The 12,296-nt window shown below is 53.0% G+C and overlaps 1 non-coding gene and 1 pseudogene across 1 annotated transcript; one reads left to right on the forward strand and one right to left on the reverse strand.

Moving 5' to 3' along the window:
• Positions 1-12,296, reverse strand: part of LOC101661544 — a 103,122-nt pseudogene that overhangs the window by 81,958 nt on the left and 8,868 nt on the right.
• LOC115870376 lies at positions 1,368-1,474 on the forward strand. Its single transcript, XR_004046658.1, has one exon. It is a non-coding gene; the product is annotated as a U6 spliceosomal RNA (small nuclear RNA).

Below are 12,296 nucleotides of genomic sequence, written 5' to 3' on the forward strand. Positions count from 1 at the left end.
CGATGTACAAATGCGCTTTACACAATTGATGTGTGTATGGATTGGGATAACAGTCGTATGAGCCCCTAATAAAATGTTAAAAAAAAAAAAAAAAAAGACTGTGATCACACCTAACTTCCCATCAAGCCGTGGAGGCATCAATGAGTTAAGCGGCGGCTGCAAACCACAAGCAGTTTGAGACCCCCAGCTTCCCCGAGGGGGTAAGGGGAGGCTTTCTATTCTTGTAGCGATGGGTTACAGTCTCAGGAACCCACAGGGGCGGCTCTATGGTCCCCACAGGGTGGCTGTCAGTTGCAGTTAGCTCGATGGCAGTTGAGTGGTGGGGTTTTTTCTCTCTCCTAATTTCCCCGAAATTTCTAAAATTTTTAACCGGGGTGTTTTCTTTCAGGGGATTTTTAAGATCCCATGGCTGGGAAAACAGTACTCTTCTTGTTTTCACCATTGTTGCCCACTTGAAACGTCGAAAAGAACATGTAATGTGAGTTCATTATGGGTAGAGCCGAATGCTTTCCTGGGAATTGTTGGTGAGCAATGGCTTATCTGCCGTGGCTTGTCTGCACCTGGAGTTCACACCAAGTACAAGTAAAAGAGAAATACCCACGGAATATTTTCTATGAGCCAATGGGTTTTACTGCCACTAAATTGATTATGACTCACAGAGAGTCCATGCTGCCTTGGGTTTCCCCCCAAAAAAACCCCATTTTATTGAGAGCTAATACAGATATCGTATCACTCCATAGTTCGATCACATCAAGCAGTTTTGTACAATCGCAACCACAATCCGTTTCAGAACATTCTCTTCCTCCCTGAACTCCTTGCCATCAGCTTTCCTTTAACCACCCCCCTCCTTAACACCCCCCGCCCCAGGAATCCTGATTCTACTTGCTGTTTCTATAAGTTCATCAGTCCTGGGTTTCATCTACCGAAAACCAGAAAAACACATAACAAACATTCAAGAAGGTTACCCCAATGACAAAATACATCTGAGATTAACCCCAATAGGACACAGAAGCAAAAACACCACCACAAGGAGCTCCTTAGAGCGTCTGAACCAGGAGGCAGGTGCGAATTTTAGTCACATTTTATGGAGGAGACGGGGCCTGGAAGGTCAAGTAACTGGTCCAAAGTCATCCTGGGAAAATCTGGTGTCCTCAGCTACAAACTCCAGATAGTTCCCTAATGTATTTACTTCTCTTTCATTCTTTTAAAAAATTAAATATGAGACATAAAACACAAAAGTTGTTTAGTGGTTAAATCAAGCAAACACTCCTTTCTTTTTTGGGTGGGGGGAGGGGAAGTAATATTCTCCTTTTGACCAGCTGAGAACTTTTTCTCTGAAATTCAGAGATCAAAAATACTTGGATTTTGTGCTCGCTGCGGTAGCACATATACTGAAATTGGAACTGTACAGAGACGGCCAGCCTGGACTCTGTGCAAGGATGACATATGAATCTGTGAAGCATTCTATATTTTATTTAAAAATATATGCATGTAGTGGGATTTGTGGACGGGGTGAGGCAGTGTATTAGATAAAGTGAGGGTTTTGCATATGTAAGCCAAAAACAAAACCCAAACGCAGGGCCATCGAGTCAATTCCAACTCGCAGTGACCCTGCAGGACAGGGCAGAACGGCCACCGTGGGTCTCTGCGAGGGGGACTCTTTACGGGAGCAGCAAGCCCGTCCTTCTCCTGAGGTTCTGCGCTGCTGACGGGTAACTGCCCAGCTGGTACTCACTAGGCCCCCAAGAGTCCTTCCATAGACAAAGGGGCTTCGAAAAGTTCAACGAAAAATCCCATTATCTTGTCATTCCATCTCCCCCACCAACTTTTTGAAGCCCTCCCTCGTGTGTATAAATACAGCTAGCATCTTTCCGGTGCCTTTTCTGGAATGCATCCATTTCCAGAGTGTTGATGTGCGCTGTCTTTCTCCAGACTAGTGGTTGTGAATTTGGGAATTCTAGCTTCCTGGCATTCTTTATTGTTGGCATTCTCTCTCTCTCTCCGAGCACTGGCAGCATGGGTGTGCTGCCGCCCAGAGCTAGCTCCTCTATGGCAGCGGCGGGGGTGGGGGTGGGGTGGGGTGGTGCTGCCCTGGGATGACCCTGGGTGTGACTCAGGCTTTGCTGCTGCCAGGGGAGGCGTGGTGAAGTCCAGGTGCAGTGCCGGTTGGGCCTCCGTAGGCCACAGGCCCAGGCCTAGCCAGTAGCAGCATGTTTCTGTTTTCTTTCTTGTCGAGAGTGAAATGGTTTTCCTTCTTATAGAGATCAAAAGAAAGGACAAGGAGAGAAACGCGCATCCAGTTGACTGAGCCTCAAGGTGAGTGTTTGTTAATAGAGCAGAGCTGTTCAGTCAAGTGCCCGTGACTGTCGTCTTTACAGAAACAGATCGCCAGACTTTTCTTCTGTGCCACTACTGCAGGGGCTCAAATGACCAGCCTTCAGGTTAGTCAACCCAAACGCGAAACTCCCTGCCATCGAGTGGATGCTGGCTCATCGTGAGTCTACAGAACAGGGTGGCATTGCCTCTGTGGGCTCTCAAGACGGACTCTTTACAGGAGTAGAAAGTCTTTCTCCCACAAAGTGGCTGGTGGTTTCGAACTGCTGACCTTGTGGTTAGAAGCCCAACATGTCACCAATACACCACCAGGGTATAAATCCCTTCTGCCACCTAAAGGCTTATCTAAACCCTGAGATGGTTTGGCGAACCTGATGCTAGTCCTGCACCTCAAGCGGGCCATTTAATTCTTTATTATCACTCCAGAGGACTTGGACGTCCCAGCTGCCCTTGGCCACCAGACTCAGAGACCAACAGGCCACTGTTTCACGCCTGCTCATCTTCTGCATTGATGTCTCATTTCTTAGGGTATCCAGGGGGATACTCTCCCGTGGTCTTTTTGTTGCCTGGAGTAGGATGCCCCTGGGCTATCTATTCTGTCTCATGGATGCACCTGTCCATCTCTGCACAAGCTTTAAGAGAGTGTTGTATTTTATGCTGCGTATTAGGGGCCACTCTAACACTCCCCCTCAATCATATTCAATCAGCCTCCTCGAGGCTGGACCAGGTGGGAGGCACTGCAGCACTTGCCGAGTGGAGAATGGAGAAAGGGGGCCCTGCCCCACCCAGCCTGAGGATGCCCGAGGGGTGCCCTGGGTGACTCCACTTGGACAGAAAGACAGTCCATGTGAAAATAGAGAGGGGACCTCGCTTTGCGACCAAAGTGAACCGTGCTGATGAGATCTTTGCTCCGCTTACCAAAAAAAAAAAAAAAGGCAGTTCTTGCTCAGGAGCTTCATGCCAACATTTTCCCATGAGTCTCCAGTCAAGCAAGAGCCAATCCCAGGGAAGATATACTGAAAGCATGACACGCTCCCTGAATGGGGTCCCCCACCCTCCAAAATGATGGTGCACGTGACAACCAGGATGCACGTGAGCTGTTCGTTAGCAATGCCTATGGAGCCCCGGTGGCACAGTGGGTTGCTGGTTAGGTTGCCAACCTCAAGGCCAGCAGTTGGAAACCACAGCTGCTCTGAGAGAGCAGACCGAGGCCTGCTATCTGTACTGCCAGAAAGAGTCACCATCTCAGAGATGCTGCCCTTTCAGGTTGAACTCAATGGCCATGAGTTTGGATTCCACCTTAAAGATTTGCAGTCTCAGAAATCCCCAGGGGCCGTTCGACGCCGTCCTGTAGGGTCATTATGAATTGGCATGAACTCCAGGGAAGTGCGTTTTTTCACATAGACAGTAAGCCTGAACAGTAAGCCTAGTGGTGCGGTTAGCAAGGTCGATGGATCAAACCCACCAGCTGCTACAAAGGAGGACGAGGAGGGGCAGCTTTGGGAACCCTGTGTAAGGTCGGAATGGACTCGATGAGCATGAGGAATGAATGTGTAAAGGACCAGGGAGGCTCTGTGTGGGGCTGGCAACAACAACGTTAGTAGTTTGAACCCCCTGGCTGCTGCATGGGAGAAAGACAAAGCTCTCTACTCCTGTACAGATGGAATGCCTTCGAAACCCAAGGGGGCAGTTCTACTCTGCGCGCTCCAGTTGCTATGCGTGGGAATCACCCGATGACAGTGAGTGGGCCAAGGCCCCTGAAAGGAGTCCCTGGTGGAGCATTCGGTTAAGTGCTGGGCAGCTAGCTGCCCACTGAATGGTGGGCAGGTCAAACTCACCAACGGCTCCATGGGAGAAAAAGGAGGCAATTGCTGCCCTGAAGCTGGACAGCCGGGGACCCCTCTGCTCTGTCCTATCTGTAGGGGCGCACAGTCACAATCCACTGGACGGCAGTGGGCTGTTTGCTTGGGTTTTAGGTTCTGAAGACCCTGGATGATACACGTGGTTCAGGTGCTCCACCGCTAACTCAAAGCTGGAAGGTGTGAGGCCACTCAGAATGAATCTACTTCCCCAAACTCGTCCATCAGAAACCCTCTGGAGCGCAGTTCCAATCTGACCCACATGGGGTCACCGTGAGTTAGTGGGTGTCAATGGAACAGCACCTGGTTTTAGGACTTGGCAAGGGAATTGCCCAGCGTTCCAAATCCATCCTGACCTGGGCCAGCCTGGGACTCCCAGGGGCACAGGGGTGTGTGTGTGGGGCCTGCCCGGTTCCAATCTCTGGCTGCCCTGGGACATTTCTCAGGGGCTGAGGCTGGAGTCACTTGTGCAATATAAACAGCCATGTCTCCTGCTTGGGCACGCTTGAGGCTGGCCATCCCAGGGGCAGTGGCTGCCGCCTCCAGCCCTGCCCAGCTGCCCTGGCTGTCCCCTGCTATGGGTGAGCCAGGATCAGGCCCAGGGGGACCGAGAAGCAGATACGGGCGGTGTCCCCCAGCTCCAGAAAAGCTCGCAGCTTGGCCAGACTGTCGCCTGGGACGCCTGAGCAAGTTGGTCCCAGAAGCCAGCTCTTCCTGGAACCGGGTGTCATTTCAGGACAGGGATGCCAGCAGTCCAAACTTGGCCCGGCAGCAAGTTTTCCAACCTCGCCTGAGATAGTGAGACTGTGGGCCTGCCGGGACGCCGAGCTCCCAGGGCGCACGGCTCCGTGCGCCAGGGGGTCCCCGTGGCGCCCCGAGTGTTTCAGCGCGCTTGCGTTTCCGACAGCTTTTACGTGACCGCCATATGGAACTGCCACTCGGTTCTCCTAATTGAGCCGATGGCCGAGGTTCCTGTCCTCCGGTGTGCAAGGATGGCAGGAGCTCCTGTCCACGTGGGCTGGGCAGAAATGCCAGGGGCTATGCGTCTTCCTCCTCCGTCCTCGGACCTCTGAGCCCACCCAGACGCGCCGCGGAAGAAAGGCCTGGCGATGGCCTCGGCGCAAGCAGCCTGGGCACACGGGCTGTCCGAATGGACTCGACTGGAACCGCTGTGCGTTTTTCTTCCCGAATGCCCCTGGTCGGCCTCTTCCAGTAACCACGTTCATGAGCTTCCCTGGCAGCTGGAGAGACGCAGAAGCATGGGGACGGGCGAGGCGGCCGGGAGGTCCAGTGGGCCGGGGTGTAGTGTAACCATGCTGCTCTCCGAGGAAAGAGGAGCCCTATTTGGCTGCTATCCCAGAGGTCCGAGCTTGGAGACCAGTAGCTGCTCTCTAGGGGAGAAAGGCAGATCTCTCTGGGAAACCCACGGGGCCCTAACAGGGTTGTTTGCTGCAAGTCAGAATGGATTCCAGGGAGGTCTGAGTCCTGAGTCCTGGACCGAGGGTGGGGCTGTGGCTGAGCTCCCTCTGAGCTCTGCTGGCTCAGAGGACTGCCCAGAAGCTGGTTGGTGAGGAGAGGGCAGCCACACCTAAGGGGAGGGGTCTTCCCACCATGCAGGTGGCTAACCTGTTTCAAGTATGCAGGAGAGGAAATAGAGGAGGGGTGGGGGGGCTGGCAGAGAGGCTGAGCAGGGCAACAGCAGGACCACAGCACCCTTTCCAGCCTGAACTCCACATATTCACAATCTTGTTAAATAGGTTGGCGTTAGAAGCAATTGACTACGGGATTTCTGAGGGAATTTCAGGGTCATGGGGCTAGCTGTTTTCTGGTGCAGACTGAGAAAATGCCAAGCTCTTTCTGGAAAAGGGCAGCCGTCAGCCTGGCGCGGCCCACTGCACTTCCCCAGAAATGGGGACAGGATGTGGGAGGCCAGCACTGTCTGTCTGTCCATTTGTTGTGCTGCTGTGGCTTGCATGTCGCCATGACGCTGGAAGCTATGCCACAGGTATTCCAAATACAAGCAGGGGCACCTGTGGTGGGCAGGTTTCAGCAGCGCTTTAGGCCTAAGGCAGCCTGGGAAATAAGCCCGAGGCTCTACTTCTGAAGATTAGTCTGTGAAGACAACACAACGCTGAGTGGGGCAAGGTCGGAAGATGAGCCTCCTCACTAACAAGTCACTCACAATGCACAGAGGCCACGGCACTGAGCTCAAGCATGCCAACGGTCCTGAAGACAGGCCTCAGGTCACCCTGTTGGACACGGGGTGGCCATGAGCTGGAGTTGACTGGAGAGCAACTAAGGAATGAATGAATGAATGAATTAGCCAACCAACCACAAACCCATCCAACCAACCACCAACCCATCCAACCAACCAACCAACCAACCAACCAACCAACCAACCAACCAACCACCAACCCATCCAACCATCCCACCAACCAATCAACAAACTGAAGTGAAGGGTGAGAGAGAGGAGCCCCCTAAAGCACCTGTGAAGAGCAGTGAGCGTTCCTGGTCACTGTTGGGGGGCACTTGGAAGGTCGCTCCATTGACTACCTGCCCTGTGGCATTTGTGAAAGGTGAACCTTGGAGACCAGGGGCCAGATGGAGCACACGGAGACCATAAAGGTCCCTGAGGGTTGTGGTGTGAGATGAATCAGCAAGCCGGAGGACACAATCACCAATGTTGCAGGCCTGGGCTTCAGCAGAGGATGCCGGGAGGTTGCCTAGGAGCAGGGAGGCCTGCGGACCCACGGCTGCACAGAGCCTGTGTGTGTATCAGATGTCTCTCTCGCCAGTTGCTGTGAGAAAGGTAAACTCCCCTTACACCAAGATGTGACTTTGTAAGTGGCAGTTGCAGACGTTCATGTCAACTTGAAGATATGTCAAAGTGTAGGGGTGATGCTCAACTGTCGATCAGGTTAGGCCTGATGGTGCCTCCTTGCGGGCGTGGGAACCTCCCCTTCTCTCTCTGCCTCGTCTTCCTGCTGGCTGACCCTGATGGCTGTCAGAGCAACTGCCATTGGATCCACACGACTTTGCACCCACCAGCCTGTGCTAATCCTGCATTCTGCATCATTGCATGTGGCTGCATGAGTTTAACATGGGACTTATGAACTAGTATCAGACTTATGAATATCTATGACTATCATACATATGACTACTTCAGGTGTTAGTAAGGAGTAACAACCTGTCCATCTGCTTCTGTCACGATGGACACCCCACCCCCACCCCGCGAAAGCCCTGGGGGCAGTTCAAGTGTGCAGACATTGAGGGGCGGGTTGCTATGAGTCAGAATCTTCTCAGTCCTCTTGGTACTCAGTCCACCAGGCAGGAGTAGGTGGGGAGTGTCCCTTAACTGGTCCCTGCCCTTATGGACTCTGGTCCCTGCCCTTCCTCAAGTCTGACCCTGCCTGGGACATTCAACCAGCCAGCTGTTCTTCAGTCACGGTGGGTAGGCTCTGGGCTCCTTAAAGGCTTGGCCAACTGGGGCTTCCTTGCTAAGCTTGGGAGTAGGAGCCTCTCTCTGTTCCCAAGACCCAAGTTCTTAACTTTTGTTTCCTTTGGAAACCCTGAGCCCCCTCTCTGTGTGGGAGCAGAGTTTTTTAAATTAATTCTCCAAGGAGCCCTAAAGCTCTATCCCTGTCCAGTATCTGTGTATCTCCCCCTTCGCGTCCCTTGGGCAGCTTTGGGGTTCCTTCACGCGGATATGCTCACCCCTAGCAGAGAGCCCAGGTGAGAAGGGAGTCCCATCCCTACCAGGTGTCTGCCAGCTTCATTGGCTCAGGGCACACAAAGGCCTCTGGGGCACAGGGGCTGCCTGGGCAGTAAAGCCCCTGCCAGGCTCCTGAAGGCTCTGTCAACTCTAGGAGTTCATCATCCCTCCAACCGTGAACAGAATATGCTCCCCAGAAAGGGAGTTTGGGTAGAGCCCCCCAGTAGCCTGGTTCTGGACTCAAGTCTCTGGGCTCCGAAGGGTCCAAAGGTCGCCTCAGGAACTGGTCAAGAGCATGACCCAGCGTCCATGTCAAAATCCTCAGAGAGCTCTTGAGATGTATTTTGGTTAAAATCCTTGTCATTCTAAACACAGAGGGGTACTATTTTGAAATATTGGTAGATGTATTTCTCCCTCTTCACGAATCCCCCTTCCTCTGCATCCGTCATCCTTAGGGAGGGGGAAGAGCCAGCAGAAAGCAGAGCAGAAGCCCTCCTGGGAAATGAAAGGGTTCACAGCACAGGCCAAATAGTAAGGCTTAAGAGTCTTTATTTGAAAAGAGCAGGGTGGGGGGTGTGGTGGGAATCCTTTGGCGTGGAGGGGCTGAGGCGAAGTGATGAGTTGTGCGGACAGTTGTGCGCCTCGGAGAGAAGGTCCTTGCGTGCCAGGTGCCACGTGGTTGTGGGACGCAGTGAGATGTTCTTTGAGCCCCAGGAGGCTCTGAGAGGAGGTGCTGCCAGCCAGGCTGGGACTCAGCTTACAGCAGGACCCCAGGACGCAAGCAGGTGCAGCAGGAGTGGGCTTCTTTCCATCAGAGATGCACCAGCATCCCCCAGGGACCCGGCCGCAGCCTTAACTCCAAAGCCCTTCCCCGGAGCGAGCGTGCAAAGGTAGATAGATGGCTGCCTGCACCGAGCAGGATGCTCCTCAACAACCTGAACGAATCACCTGCAGCTACTTCCCGCTTAAAGTTGAAGCCGGGGGCAGGAGGACACATCGTGTGGGTGTCCGGTGGGTATTTTAGAGAAACAAATCCACAGAAACTCATATGTATAAGAGAGAGTTTTCTATAAAGGTTACGTGCACATCAAGAAAACATCCCAACCCAGTGCTGCCCAAGCCCACAAGTCCAACATTAATCTATATGTCCGACACCAATCCACAGAGTCCTCCTCCATCTCACAAAAGACACGCAATGATGCCGACTGCAGGAGGAAAGCCGACTCAGTGAACGTGGAAGCATCTCAGCGCTGGCAGGGATCTCCACACGGCTTCTCCAGCACCCAGGGCTGCATCGGGGTAGGTCCATGTGGCTTCTCCTTGGGGATGTCTTGCAGGAAGTGAGCTTTGCCAGCTGAAGCAGGCAACTGCTAAGGCAGCTGCACCCTGGTCTGGCCATCACAAAGCAAGAGACCCAAGAACTAGAAAGGCGAGGCTCACTGAGCTATGCATCCCTCCGCCCTTCAATTAACCCCACATGTGTTTATCGGCCAGGTTGGCACAATCAACTAACCACCGCAGTGTGTCATTTCCCTGACGTAAGGAGAAACTGGGAGGGTGGGTTTTCAGGAAGGAGGAGGAGTGGGTACAAAGGGACAGGGTTGGATATCCTGGGAACGTTCTGTTTCTCCTTCTGCACGCTGGCTGTGGGGCCCGGCTGTACGTGAAAGAGCATGGAGCTGTGCACTCGGGACCTGTGGCCTTTTCCGTGTGTGTGTGTGTGTGTGTGTGTGTGTGTGTGTGTGTGTGTGTGTGTTATAGTCACAGACAACACTTTAAAAAGATTTCCATGAGACACATGACTCTTCGGAATGGAGCGAGGGGGGACGGAATGAACTTGTGCTGCTTATCTCAGCAAGGGCCTTGTTCTGTTCCCTCCTCGGGGGCTGGCTGCTCTGTCTCTTCCCTGGGCGGAGGGGAGGGACTTTGGCATCCTGAAGGACTTCCGCTCTTTCCTTCTTGGCATCTTCTTGAATGAATCTTCTTTTTGATCGCCGTTTGATTGCTTCCCGAATTCATCTCATGCATTTTTCAGCTCCTGTGAGAACTAAAATGGGTTTGTGTGCAAGAGCACGTTCATAAAAGAGCAGGTGGATTCCTGGAGTGGAAGCCATCAGCCACTACTGGCACCGGTGAGCAGGGAGGCCAGTAAGCCAGAAAGACAATCAAGTTCGAGCCACGAGGCTTGGTGTCCTCCCTCGTGCTACCTGGGCCGCAGGCCAGGACTCTGGGCGGCACAGACTGGGGACCTAAGATTGATGGCTGGAACCGCTCTGTGACGCCCTGGAAGAAAGGGCTGGAAGTCTCCACAAAGACCGTGGCCAAGATACCCTCATGGAGCGCAGCCCCACCCTGTGCCACCTGGGTTGCTACGGGTGGGGATTGACTCCAGGTTGTTGTCAGGTGCCCTGGAGCTGGTTCCAGGGCATAGCGACCCCAGGCACAGCCAGGAAACACGGCCCAGCCCTGCCCCCTCCTCACAGCTGTCCTGGTGCCACAGCCCATGGATGCAGCTTTGAGGGCCCTCCCCGCCTCCGCTGCCCCTCCACTTTACTAAACAAATGCGATGTCCATCTCCAGGGACTGGTCTCTCCTGCCAACATGTCCCAAGTATAGAAGAGCACGCTGGCCCTATGTGTCCTCCTTCCAGGACAATGGACTCTGTGGCAGCAGCCTATTGTTGAGGGAGGTAGGCCTCCACTCCGCTGACTCTCACCTGGAAGAAAGGGACTACTTAAAAAAAACAAAAACGAATTGCGGTTCAGGTGAAAGTTGGCAGAGCAAATTCGATTCCTGTTCCACAACTCATGCACATGTGTCCCAGGTTTGACTACCACGGGCCACGGGCCCTCCAGTGCACGGGCAGTCTTGCCAGTTCTCCCCACCAGGCCCTCCCCATTCACCCGCTTCTCCTGCTCCTCCTTGACTCCCCGTCTTTGCTTTGGGGTAAATGGGGACCCGTTTGGTCTCATATTGTTTGTTATTTAAAGATGCAGAGTTCTCCTGTTTTTTTTAAATTTATCTTACAAGCCAATCCACTATCTTCAGGAGAAAGACGAGGCAGTCTACTCTCAGAACTATTCACTGCCTCGGGAACCCTATCCAGAATCCACTCCGGGGTGAGCACTTCCTTGGCTCTGTGGGCTCATCTCTTTCAACTTCCTTTGCCAAATTGTAAGCTACCCTGTCTGCCAGCCCGCCCTTCCATTAGAACTAGTCTAAGTTCCCGTGACTTCCTTGGGGCAGAAGAATTGATTGTGGAATGACTGTTGTGTTGTATTTTTGCTACTCTCTGTGCTTTCTCCCTGAGAAAGTTACTAAGCATTTTGCTCCCGATTCTGATGGGAAGGGTGGGTGGATGTTGGCATTTGTATTATTGTGCTAACACCTACAGATGTGGGCTGTGGGTGTGTGGCTGGGCAGAGGGTGAGATTCTCCAGAATCTGGAGAATTTTCTGTGATCCAGGGCCCTACTTCTGCCCAGAGCATTGTGTCCAGGTTGAAAAACTGCTGGAACATAGAGAGGGGTTGTAACATAGGCAATACAAGCAACAGGAGGGGGATGACCTAGTCATCTTAGAGTGGTCCTGGGCTTGCCTTTGGGCACTGCTTCAAGGGAACAATAACAGAAAGGAACGGGCCCTATTTTCTGTGATCCAGGGCCCTACTTCTGCCCAGAGCATTGTGTCCAGGTTGAAAAACTGCTGGAACATGACTGGCTGGACCCGGCACGTTTCTCCCAACCAGGGCCCCCTAGAGAGACTCCGTGAGGGGGACCCCTGGGAGGGGGCAGGGCCCATCACTCCAGGGCATGCTGACAGTGGAGCAAGGGGAGCAACAGAATTGATGCAGTGGCCACGGAGTAAGCATCTGGCCGCGCTCTGTTTTTCTGGTTCCATAGAAACCCCAGGTTTGCTATGACCCCGCCGAGGGAGGAGAGGGCCCCAGTTATGCCTCGGATCAAATTTCTTCCCAGTCTGGCAGGTTGGAACACAGCAAATTACATTGGAAGGGGAATGAGGACTGACATGTCTTGCAAAGCTCCCCACCACAAACAGCCATCATAATGTGCTTCTCCGGTCATCTGGAGCGTTTTACGGCCCCTCGCTCTCCTGCGTCGCGGGAGCCTGTGTCTCTCAAAGTCTGGGTATTTTCTTTGTCATGATTTTTTTCTCTGTCATGTCTCCAGGCTTGGGATTATTTTTTTTTTTTAAAGAGACAGAAGGCGGGGAGGAGATGAGCCAGTCAGGGTGCGATGTAACAACAATGAGAAATACAACTTTCCTCTAGTTCCTAAATGTTTCCTCCCCACTCCCACTACCATGACTCGAATTCGACCTTGCAAGTCTGGCTAGACCAGAGGATGTACACTGGTACAGATAGGGACTGAA

This window comes from Echinops telfairi, unplaced genomic scaffold (genome assembly GCF_000313985.2).
Source record: "Echinops telfairi isolate 266 unplaced genomic scaffold, ASM31398v2 ScPeMD7_655;HRSCAF=1070, whole genome shotgun sequence".
Taxonomy (NCBI): Eukaryota; Metazoa; Chordata; class Mammalia; order Afrosoricida; family Tenrecidae; genus Echinops; species Echinops telfairi.